The sequence below is a fragment of the Rhea americana genome, unplaced genomic scaffold (genome assembly GCF_003343005.1).
Source record: "Rhea americana isolate MKP2758 unplaced genomic scaffold, rheAme1 scaffold_73, whole genome shotgun sequence".
Taxonomy (NCBI): domain Eukaryota; kingdom Metazoa; phylum Chordata; class Aves; order Rheiformes; family Rheidae; genus Rhea; species Rhea americana.
Genome location: NW_028186901.1, coordinates 3,730,485 through 3,743,613, shown reverse-complemented (window position 1 = coordinate 3,743,613; position 13,129 = coordinate 3,730,485). Strand labels below are relative to the sequence as shown.

Here is a 13,129-nt window from a genome sequence, read left to right as displayed (position 1 = left end):
TGCCCTGAACCTCCCAGATTAATCACCATTACATATACATGAGAAGAAAAAGTTGTGTAGCACCTGATTATATGAAGGGATTTATAGAAAGATTTAAATCAGATAACCCTGTCATTTGTGCATGAAAATGAACACTGTAGTTGAACACATAGAAAATAAATAGCTAAAAAGTTGAACATTCAGCAAGTGTAAGCAACATGCTCCAATACTGTTAAACAAAGATCCCCTGGAGCTAAGTATAGACTCTACAAACCTGCATCAGAGAAGTCTTCCTTAGGATTTTTTTGTAGAAATCGGTGGAAAATGTGGAATAAATGAGAGAGAAAAGATTATTACAAAGACAGATGTAAATTGTGACTATTCTGTTTTGCAAAAATGAACAAAGGGCACAGTTTGTGTTGGGAAAATTTTAACGRTGATTCTGCAATACTGGGAGTATAGATGGATGCAACACAAAAATCCTAATCAAACTTATTTTGACTCTTTAGTGGATTGTCAGTGTTATTATCAGTGATGCTTTCTACAGGATCAAATGCATTTACATTACTAATTGCTGAATGAAAATGAAGTCAAAGATAATTAAGGAATTACTAAGCTATGTCACTGGTTATGTAGCAATTACTGTGACTGTTAAATATGGCAGAGGATCAGTCTTTCTTACCTGCAAGTGTATTTACAGTATCTCAAATCCATCTTACAGTAAATGAATTCTTACCATGGTATTTTGCTTTCCCTTTCTATTTCTTTTGCACTAACACTTTTTTTCCCCTAAGTCAGTATTTCACAATAAGTGATATTTAATAGAAGGATTTAACTGTATTTAATGAGGGTCATGATAAATCTAGACACAATTTACCCCAGGCAAACTGGGAACTAGAATGCCATCTAAGAGAGCAGAATGTCTAGCGCTTTATGTAAGAAAGTAAGACATAGCTGTGTTATTTATCTTAAAAGAGAGGCTGATTTAATAAAAAAAATGAGGACGTTCTCTTTCAGAGTAGAGGATAATCTCTTTTCAGGGGAATCAAAAGGAGTGATGTGTTAACGASCTATCAACTTAGTCATAAAAATGGTTACTTTCTTGACTTCTCTATAAAAAAAGAAAGAAAAAAAGAGAAGAAAACCTTCCAGTTTAAACTTACCCAATTTTATAGATTCTCTTGCTGAAGCCAATGTATCTCATAAACTTTCTGGAGAATAAAGAATTTAAATATAGAGAACAATTATAGCAGAGGAGCAATAGTTATATGAATAATTACATGAAATATAATTATATGAATAGTTCTATGAAAACCTCTCCTCCAGTATTTAAGATACCAAAGGACACTATTTGGCAGTATTGATCCAAGACTGGGCCTTTAGTTATGAGTTATTATATTGTTATTGAGGTACTTAGTATATTACTTACTGAAACAATAAGCAATGTTGTTATAAACTAGTTACTGCTTAAGGAAGAAGAAAGTTTTGATATGCATTTAAGCAACACAATACAGAAAAAGAAGATATAATAGGAGAAAAAAGGCAGTACATTCTCATGCCATTAGAATTTACAAGTCTGAAGTCGTTTAAGTATAAATGAAAATATGAACATGAGGAGCTGAAAAATCTCTCCACAGAAAAAGATGTTTGGGTTGATTTAAAACAGACTTTAAATTATAACTGAAACCATACGGAAGTAAAGGACATTTTGAAAAATGATTGAAATGTAAGAATCAGGGTTATGATTTCAAATTAAATTTTGTAAGCTTCTTGCTCAGAGATTGGAGGGATACACATACAAAATAGAGGTGCAATACTTGCACATAAATTAGCAAACTTAATATTTGTAAGGAGAGGATATTACCAGGATTGTCCTGAGACAGTACTGAGCTACTGAAGGATTCTTGAGTCAAGCCCCTGGCAAAGGTGTGTCTTTCATCTGAATTGTGTTTAGGGACTTGGCTGGATTCTAGCATTCAAGAATCCTTTAGTAGCTGTAGTTAATAGGAAGAACATAAATTCCTCTGATCTCTTTGTTAGATTTTGTCTAACATGGTATTTTTGTGCTTCTTTCCATTAATGATCTATTATTGTCTTAATCTTTTCCTTTTGTGATACTATCAAGGTATCTGCAACGAAAAGCTGCGGCAAAACTAAGGAGAATAAATTTTTTAGTTTAGCACTCTAGCATGGATAACTGGCTATGTCTTCCAGGGACATGGGCATGCCTGCAAATAGTAAAATGTATTGCAAACTGTTTCACAAAGAAAACTCACTATTTCTCTCTGAACCTGAGTCCAGTGCTAGGGCTCTGATCCTCAGGGCGTTTGTGTCAGAACTCTGAACTTCATCATATGGAAATAAAAAGTATCTGGGACTGGAGACTCAACCAGATGTGGCTCCTATTCAAGTTTTGTTCAAGAGAAAACCAAGCAGGACATTTGTTAATACTTCGTTTTCCCAGGCAGTAAATTAAATGGCTTCCAAATGATAGCATTCTTACTTCTTAGAGTCCTGGACCAACATAGCCAGTAAGAAAATAATACAACTTAACATCAGTTGAATGCATGCATGGAAATAATGTTACAGGCTAATTTTTTAAGTCCTGTGTTAAAATACTCCTTTTTACATTATACCCTGTATGTATGTGTCATTATGTTTGTGTTTGTACATAGGTATGTATACATTTGATTCCAATTTTCAAGAATATCATAAGGAAAATGTGTCATTTGTGGACATTGTGGACATTTGTGGATGTTGGAAGGTAGATGTGTTGTTAACAGCAGAATATCACCTGTCACCAGGATGAATTTAATACAGAAGATACATTTATTTTGTACACAGACATATGGTTCTTAATCATGAGCTCAGCTGCTTAAAGGAATTCTTGTACAGCCCTAGCCATGAGACTTCTCCATCACTAACTAAAGATGAATGGAGAAAGCACCACAAATGGATAAGWTAAAATGACTGTATTTTTAAATAGCGCTTAGTGAAGTACTAGCAGCTTCTGTGAAATGCCAGGCTATTTAGAGTTAGACTATGTACTTCTGGAAAAGTGATGTAAGTTAACTTTGTTAAATGTAGGGAAAGAATGGAACTTAATTTTCTGTGTAAAATTAGCTTCTGTCAGCAACTTGTCTACCTGGAGACTTCTACTTGATTATATGCTTTTGAAATTAGACAAACAAGAGTTTCAGCTTTCCTAAAACCCTTTTAGCCCATTTACAAGCTTTATTAACTGTGGCCTTTTGAGATTTTCCTCAATACAGAATTTACGAAAAATATGTTTTCCTTGTCTAAAGAAATCTGTCCTGTTAGGAGAAGAAAATATTTTATTATGCAGTGTCTGTGAGAGTATTTCACTGAGATATGAAAGATTTTATGTAGTTAACCGCTTCTTACAGTCGTATTTATTTTTAAAAATAATGTAGTTACAAATAGCTGCTTTTCTTTGACTGTCATTTCCCTGGGCTAGTACCAGCCTGTACTGGTGCATGGAATTGTTTATTCCTCCCTAACAGCAGGACTGTGAACTTCTTTGCACTCCTTCTGTTGAACTTCGTGAGCTTCCTGCCTGCCTGTCTCTCCATCTGGTCAATGTCCCTCTGAATGGCAGCACAATCCTCTGGTGTATACTGACCCCTGAGGTACACTGCTATTTACAGTTCTCCAATTAGACATTACACCACTGATACGCTACTGGCCTGTATTTCCCGAAGTCCTCCTTCTTGTCCTCTTTGAAGACTGGAATGACATTTGCTTTCTTCCAGTCCTCAGGCACCTCTCCCAATCACCRTAACCTTTCAAAGATGATTGAGAGTGGCCTTATTATGACATTGGCCAGCTCCCTCAGCACTTTTGGGTACATCCCTTCAGGGCCCATGAACTTGTGTATGTCCAGTTTGCTTAAGCGTTACCTAACTGATGCTCTTCCACCAAGGAAAAGTCTTCCTTTCTCCAGACTTTCCACTAGTCTCTGGGGCCTAAGATTCCTGAGGGCTAGTCTTACCAATGAAGACTGAAACAAAGAAGGTATGCAGTACCTCACTCTTTTCTACGTCCTTTGTCACTAGAGCTCCTACCCTGTTCAGCAGCAGGACCACATTTCTTCTTGTCTTCCTTTTGCTACTAATGTATGTATAGAAGGACTTCTCATTGGTCCTGACATCCCTCACCAAATTAAACTCCAGATGGGCTTTGGCTTTCCTCTCCCCATTCCTGCTTGCTCAGATAATGTGCCTATGTTCCTCCCAGGTTACCTATCCCTCCTTCCACTTTCTGTATATTTCCTTTTTGAGTTTTACCAGGAGCTCTTTGTTCATCCATGCGGTCCTTCTGCCACCTTTGCTCAAGCCCCCGCTCATTACGGTAGACRGTTCTTGAGCTTGGAAGAGGTGATCCYTGAATATGAACCAGCTTTCTAGGACCGCTTTCCCTCTAGGGCCCCATYCTGTAGGATTCTTCCAAGTAGACACCTGAAGAGGCCAGAGACTGTTCTCCTGAAGTCTGGGGCTGTGGTCTGGCTTTTTTGCCCTGCTCCCTCCTCTCAGGATCCTGAACTCCACCACCTTGAGGTTGCTGCAGCCAGTGCTGCCCCAGACCTTCACATCCCCAGCCAGCCCTTTGTTGTTTTTAAGTATGAAGTCCAGTAGAGCACCTCTCCTTGTTGGTTCCTCTATATAAGGAAAAATCGAACCATCAATGGCTAGTATGCACTGCATACTTTTGTTATTTATGATGCAGTACTGTGCTTTTCTTCTCCTCAGAAATTYTTCAGGTGAATCCAATACTTGGGCAACCTTTCCTCCAACTCAAGTTACTTTATGAGCATTAACAGTTGAAAAGAGGCATATAAGTCATTTTTTTCCAAGCAAAACTAACATAGAAATTTCTGCCATTGTAAGATGCTGGAAAACCTACATAAAACTGACCTGAAAACTTGGAAATGGAAGATGAATTGGTCACCTATTATACCATTTTATCTTTGCACAAATATTAACTAAATTTGACTTCAGTTATGGACACTAAGCATTTCCAATGTAAAGGACTAGGGTTCTGACTTTTCACCAGTTTTCTGATTGAGATTTTTTTTGCTTAAGCTGAGCTTTTTAAAGTTGAACAATTTGTGATATAATGAAGCCTACAGTGAAAGATTTTTTCACTCATGATTAATTAATAACATAAAATTACTGCACTGCTTTGCTTTTTCTGGTATGCACAGGTTAGATTAGCTCTTTTCCTAACATACAAGCCTATTGATCTTACAACATTTTGTAAGAATAATACCTTTAAACTGATTAACACTGTGACTACTGACAGGCTGCAGTGTCTAGTGTCTTTGTTAGAAGTAGCTTTAGAATTTCAGTGAAAGTCATAAGTCTAGTATTTCTTATCTTTCATAGTATAACCCACAAGAACTTTTCAAATAAATGGGCTTACATACTTATGTAGCTCATAATTCACTTGGTAGAGCTTAAATGTAAGAATTCACCTCAGATTTGTAAAATGTAGTTATATTTTTCATGCGGGTTTCCTACTCTTTTCACCATTATTTTTCCGTGTGAATTCAGTCTATTTAAGTAGATTGAAATAGGTCAGATCAAAATAGATCAAAATAGGTAGGATCATTGAAATTCCAAAACAGATATGAACTGAATGTTAAGAGAAACTTTTAATCAAAAGAGGAGTGCATTACTATTTCTGAAAATAAGTGTATCTGTATTCATTTTTATGTCATTTCTTATAACCCGTTATTCATCTCATTAGGTAACTGAATCCAAGCCTCAGTTACTCTAAATTCCATAAATCTTCCTTTATTCAACATAGAAAACAGTATCTCCAGTGGCAGATTTAGCTAACCAAAAGTCTGAGTTTTGGGGATTTAACATGCATTGACATTTTAATAGAACTGACTCTATTTTTCCTCATTGTCAGTAAAGCTATTCAGCTTAATTATGCACTTAAGAGATTATTATTAATTGCAAAAGATTTCAAGAACTGCACAAGTACTTCTGTTCAGCTGATATAATACCAATAAACAGTTTGATTTTTAGATGAGAACTATCTCATCCATGATCCTAGGAAAGTCAAGGACAGAAAAATTCAAATTCATCTGTTTCAGGTAGTTCCCTGATGAAGCTGAAGCTAATCGCTATGGGATTAGTACATAGGAACAACAAAGTAAAAAGCATCTGAATGACTGATAGTAAATCAGATTCAAAATTACACTGTGTCTATTGCATTTTGGTTATTGTTTCCCCCTCTTCCCCCAAAGATACACCATTTGACATCTTTAGGTGTTGTTTCGTTGGTATCATTCACATGCTTGAAATTAATCATTTTCCTAATTAAAAGGAAATATTAAACCCTGAAAGCCAGGTGAATAATAAACAGTTTTTTGACAAATTAAAGCATTAATTCCTTTCTTTATATCCTGTGTCCAGGAAGGCTATTGAACTCAATACTAGACTATAAAAATACGGAAACATTAAATGATAACAGCTGTCCACGCTTCTGGCACTAGAATATCATGAGCAGAATCTGTAGTAGAATATCAGCAGTATCCCATGAGATACTTTAACGAGATATTGCAGTAATTTTGAACTTTGAATGATTTTTTCTAAAAGTAAGCTTAATGAAAAATTGCCTTTTCCAAATTTTGGGAAAATGGATGCACACTAAACATGTAAAAATGTTCTTGAAAACTATTATTCTGCTTCTATCAATTATGTCTAGATAATTTGTAGCTCCAAATAGGGTGTATTCATGTCTTCTGAATGAGTTGGTATGATGTCCAAGTCAGGTGAAAAGTGCTGAAGACTCCTATGACAATATGCTGTCTTTTTTACAGTGTCCTGGTGCAATTTATGGATGGAAACGTGAGCAAATTTTCTGGCAGTGTTGAATTCAAGTGAATAGAAAGCATATACATGAGAACTGAATAGTGAATTAGCTTAAAGGAAGGAGAACAATGAGGAAATTATAATGATATGTGATGTCATCTAAATGCACATTGGAAAAATAAACAAGCTCTGTCCATTTAATAGGTGACCCATATGGAATATCTCAAGGCTGAGAAATACAGTTGCGAATTAATTATGATCTACTGCTTGATGCAACTGTAGAAAGTAAAAAGAAAATCGCAAACCTCTCTGCCACTGTTCTAGCATACATGTCTATAGGAGAATTTGCATATAAATAGTTTCATATATAGGGAGATTGTGGTGTTTTGTGGTATGTCTCTGGTGTGAAGAAGCAGTAATGGCCAACTAAAAGTCTAAGAATGAATATAGTGTAAAACAGATGACAAAGATTAAGGAAACATTTTTTCTTTTTAAGTGCAAAAACGCAATGGATTCAAGCATTTCCATGATCCATAAACTCCCTCAAGGTGACAGTCAAAATGAAAGCATCTTCTCTTTTCAGAAACCAATATGACAAGGATTACTCGAAGAAAGAAAACAGTAGCAAGAAGCTAGAAGTAGGAAGCTGGCACAATCCCAGTGGATTATGATGTGTCACTGAGAGCATTCAAGAGCAGATTAAACAATACTGAAAATTTCACTTCTTTCATTTTTGATTGCCTGTGTTTATTGTGATTATTCTAAGCTTGAAATGTACTAGCAGCAGTAAATCCCTATTGCCTAAGACTTGAAACAATAATGTGGCCAGATTTAGGAAGCATACTTCAAAACGGTTATGCAGTGGAGAGTCTTTGGGAACATAACAAAAATGAGAGGTTAATAAATGACCTATGAAGGCGAATTGACAGACTTTCTTTTTTGGTGAAAATAAATAGATATGAATAAAAAGAGACCAGAAGGCCTCAAAGTACAATATTCACTGTTGTTGTCTTTCTTCATTGTGTTCAATTGCATCCACTAGTTCACTATTTAAATGTGTGTTCAGTGTGTTTGTTCACTGTGCCTTTTCATAATAGCTGTAGCAAGCAGGTAGGATGAGCAGTGATACTCTTACTGTGTAGTGAAGGACATTTGCATTTCAAAGAACTTCTGAATAGGGTAGTTAGACAATTAATTTCAGTATTAAAAATCTGTAGTTTCTCTTACTGGAAGACTTTAAAATAAGGTTAAATAAGCATTTTTCAAATTATTAAGGTGGATTTCTGAGGTGGGACAGGATGAACAAGATGACTTCTTCTGAGCTCATCTAACCCTACATTTGTAGCATTTCATATTATATTTGTGCTTATCATTTTCTTTTTTAGCAGAGTCACTGGAAGATGAATGGATTTAGAATAAACATATATTCACGGAGAACATATTCATGTGAAATTAATAGTCTAAGATCTTTAAGATTTACTCATTCTGAATATCAGTGTTTCATTTAAAAATATAAAAGTCTTATCTATGAACATAATGAAAATTCAACAGAAATCCATAAATGACCTGCAATCATTAGTACTTCTTGACGATAAGATCACAAATCATTTGTGAAACTTTATTGGAAACCCAGAAAAAATAGCTTTTTCCATTGACATATTCTAGCATGTGACCTTCAGTCTTTCTGTTCAAGAAGTTAGAGAGCAGTCACTTGGAAGGACTTTTTGAAGTCACACTACTTGAATTTTCTCAAGAATGTGATGAACTATTCTGTTTCTAAAACCTATGCATAATATTAGTTGCATTATTTGACCTGTGATAAACACGGAGAAGATGTTGCTCTGAAGTTGTAGAAACCCCCCCCCCAACTACAAGATTGGAAGTGCAGTGTTTGTCTGTTCTGTTACCTGATGGACTCTGAAGTTGTTTTACATTTTCTATTAGTAGTCAGTATTGTCTCTTCTCCTTTCATTTGCTATTGCCGCTCCACATACTAATAAAGCTTAGATTGAAATGCATTGCAGCCGAGGCAAGGGACAATATGTTGTCTGACATTGGAGATTGAAATAAGAACTTAAGAACAAAAGGCGTATGTCTTAACAGCTTGAGCTAAAGAGCCTGTTTCGAGGTGGGAGGTTGTCAAGAGGCCTATCAAGCATAGTGAGGGATCTGTGACACAGTGACTCATTCTACAGGTGAGTAATTTGGAGAACAGAAAAATGATGGGAGTTACCTAAGGAGATCTGAATGTCTATGACAGATGGGTTGTTGAGCCACTGTGTACTTCTAAGAGAAATCTGAACTGCAAAAATAGAGCTTTTCCTGTAGTGTGTTGGAGGTCTCTTAGCAATATAATTCAGAGGTGCTCAGCATATTTAAGAATGAATATGTTAAATCTGGTAACATAAAATTGAATCTTAAAGTTTTTGAAGTCCCCTAGCAATTACTGTATCATTCTGGCTTCACTCAGAACTGATCAAGGTAGGTTAGTGTGCCAAATGCAGCATTTCTCAGGAGTAAATTTCATTTCATCAGTGCTCCAATGCTGTGCAGTAATTTCTGCATTAGCACTCTTCCTTGTCATAGCAACATTTCAGCAATTCAGCAAGGTGAGAGCTTATTTGCCTTTTTAGAAAGGATGCTTTTTACATTTCGTCTCTGCTCTGCCCAATATGTAAACATGAGGGACAAAAGAGTGGTCAGTGTTTCCATAATGGAATGGCCCCCAGTGGGCTCATGCATATTCCCTTGTTATTAAATGGCTCAGATACCTTTAAACCCTTCACTTACTGGAGCACAAATCAGTCAAGATTTGCATTTTGCTTGCTATTCAAAATTTTAAACTTATGAGCTCTCTCCTTAATGACAAGAATATTTATCCAGGTTAATTGATAAAATCTCGTCAACATAAAGTGCTGTAGGAAACAATTTGAGAGCATTTACATGTTGTATTAACATCTGATTATTTTATTCAACACCCCCAGAGCAAATGGGGTTGCAAGATGAATAGAAAAAAGCTAATCTATTTCTCTTCTCACATACCTTGTCCTTTACGTTGTTTTCTGCTTAAAACTTAGGCCTGCCTACAGTTCTGAGCATCTATTTCTATTTATCTGAGGTCTGTTACAATGTTAACAGTTACAATATGAATTCAAACAAAACAATCCCAGAATATTGAACAGTGAGCTATCTTTTAAAAAGTGACTTTTAATAGCAAATTTTTAAAAAATTGAAAAAATATCAGAAAAATGACTATATGCTCATAAACAACATGTATACAGCCATAGACTCCAAATTTGTTAAATAAATGATTCATTACAGATTAAAACCACAAGCTTATTTTCCCACTTTTGTAACTGCTCTTGTTTACCGGAAGACAGTTTTCTATGGATTTGCGTCATGATAAATGTATGCTTGAAACAGAGAAAGAAAGACTGGATTGGAATTTGTTGCAGAACGAACCACTCATTGTAAAAGCTCTAATATCTCAGGACCGACTGTTGTATTTTCTATTGTTTGCTCCTATAAATGCTTTCATAAAGCATTTGTATTGGTCATTCTTTTCCTATCATGTAAGAGTTTCAGAGTGAGTCATTTCAAATCATCTTAGTATTAATTTTTTTGGCAGCAGACTGAAAGCAAAACCTTGTACTTTTCTGGTTAGATGGGAGAAGGAGCACTAATTGTTAACTAGTGTTATCATAAACAGGATTGAAGCTAAAATACTCATCTTCCACTACTAAAATGAATGAAATTAGGACAAACAAGCTGTTTTTCAATAGGAAGTTATGATAATAAACAACTAGAACAAATTCTGCATTATAGGTGGGAATGCAGTGTCTCCTTTTTAGGCTCAGGACAAGTCTCTGTGAAAGTGGGATAATTAGGTGCATGTGTTTGCCTAAGTAATTATATTATGACATGTTTAACTGTTTAATAAATATAAATGTTTGTCTTCAAAAAAGAAAGGTATTTAAATGGTTAATCTCCAAAATATAGATAAAAATATTTAATTCCACTCTTTTGGACATATAAATGCTAATTTTTTTAGATTAGCTTGAAAGATAAGGAAATGAATGATTTTCTACTTACTTCTCTCTTATTCTTCTCYTTGCTCTAAAGTACTTCTCTTATGTAGCCTTTTCTATTTCCACATATTCCTTTCYACTTTCCAACTCCAAACAAACAAACAGAAAAAAATGACTTGATCACTTTTCTCTGGCAAACATTAACAGCAGGCAAAAATTGATTTTAGTCTATTATACATACATCATTTTCAATAATATTTTTGGAATATTTTACTTTGTGTTTTTAGTCACCCACACAACCACCCACTTTCATGACTTTTTTTTAATGTCAGCCAAGTGTTACTGCCAGCTTTTGGAATAAAAGCTCCTGAGGAGGAGGTTGCTATGTTGATGGGAGATCACTGGGAAAACCCTTGCTCCAAGGAATGGTTTTAGGTAGCATTATTAATCTAATCTAATTTGTCAATACTGAGCACTTGAAGGTGATTTTAATGAAAATGAGATTCTAATTACAACAGGGATTTACTGACCTACCTGACTCTTACTGCTGGAGTTCAATATTTAGGCATCACATTATTACATTCATAATTTCTGTTTAAGTCCTATTTTATTCACCAAAGACTAAATCCTTCTGAATCCCAAGGTTACCTCTAAGTATCAGTATAGGTAACCCGCCCTGACAGTATAAAGCTCCTCAGAGCGTGGTTATTACAGAAATCGAGAAGGTCAGCAGCAGAAGATCCTTATTCTGGGGAGTGTCCAGAGCACAGTGACTATCCTTCTGCCCTCTTTTACTTTGTAGCCCAAGGGTGAGCAGACCACAATACTTTTCTTCAGTGTTTCCCCCAGATCTGTTGATGTGAGGCTTAGGCAGTCCTTGTGGAAGAGATAGTGACCGTGTATTTAACAATCCATTTAATAAKGGATTTTTTTGTTTATTTTTCTGTATTTAACTTCGTTTTGACTGCGATTTAATTTCTACTGTCCAAAACATCAATTGGCAAGCAGTTCCTAAAGTCAGTCATAGCATTTATAAGAAGTCCTTTGGTTTTAAATCTGTCATCTGCCTATTTTATCTGATGTATCCTAATCTTTTTATTAGGAGAAAGAGAATAAGTGTTCATGTTCTGCTTAGCTTCTCCAGTTTGGCTGTAATTTTATAAACATATATCTCTTCTTTTTAATCATGTATTTTTCTAGTCCAATGAACTCTTTTTTCATACAGGTATCCTTCTATACTTTTTCCTTCCCGTTCTCATTTTCTTTAAATCATGTCCTTAATAAGGCTATGATATTTACTTAGTTTCTTTCAAATTTCTACTTTTAAATCTGTATTCCTATGTAATGCTGTATATTTGCACTTCATGAAATAATTGGAGGAGTGGAAAGATGACAATCATAAGAGGTATATGGTTTCCAAGCCTGATTACCAGTCACTTCTGCTTCCATTTCCCTGTTTTCCTAATGATTGCATATGTTTTGTGAAAACYCTGCACTTTTCAAAGGAGAGCAAGCTTTTGCTTTCTGCCACTTTTGCAGTAGATGCTTTTCAGACTGCAAATTCCTTGAATAACAGTTAAAGCCGAGCAAGTATCTTTTAAATTATCACATACTTTAAAGGTACTGCCTCTGGTAAAGGACTTCTTCAAAAATCAGTGAAGAGCTGTGATCTTTTGTTTTAAGTTTTCACTGGATAATTCTGGTGCATTTTYGTACTGAATGTTGTTTCCAAACATTTTGCTTTATTCACTTGTTATTTATTTGGTCTGACTAAGTTGGTTAGATAAGTCACTTGATAATATTATGAAATAATTACAACAAAACATTTTTTCTTCTCTGTTTACACTGATGTTTCCTGGATGAATTATTCTTTCCCCCTCTCTCTTTACACCTAATCTCCTTCTGAAATTCTGTAAGAAAAAAAAAATCTAAAATACTTGGCTTATTTCTGAGAATAATTGGTACAAACTCCACTAAAAGAGAATTGATTTGGGGACAAGCCTAACCTTAGAAAACTTCTCTACATAGCAATCAGCTTCATGAAAAACAAYAACTTCTTAAAGTTGTTCCTCATTTTGCTTGTAATTATATTAAATGCAAATCTAGCAAACTTGATGAACATAGGATTAATAGTTAGCTCCAAGGTGACAAGGAGGTCATCTGGTAATTTTTTATTATTGTTTAAAATTCAAGCAAGTGCTACACGGAATAACAAGCATCATAATTAAGAAATGTGATCTATTTTCTTTTTCCAGAGGCTCTGCTCAATTTGATTCC

General features: G+C 35.1%; 1 protein-coding gene across 1 annotated transcript in view; it reads left to right on the top strand.

Annotated features, from left to right (window-relative positions):
* RIT2 (Ras like without CAAX 2) overlaps nucleotides 1-13,129 on the top strand; it is a 214,063-nt gene that overhangs the window by 22,977 nt on the left and 177,957 nt on the right. The window lies entirely within an intron of this gene.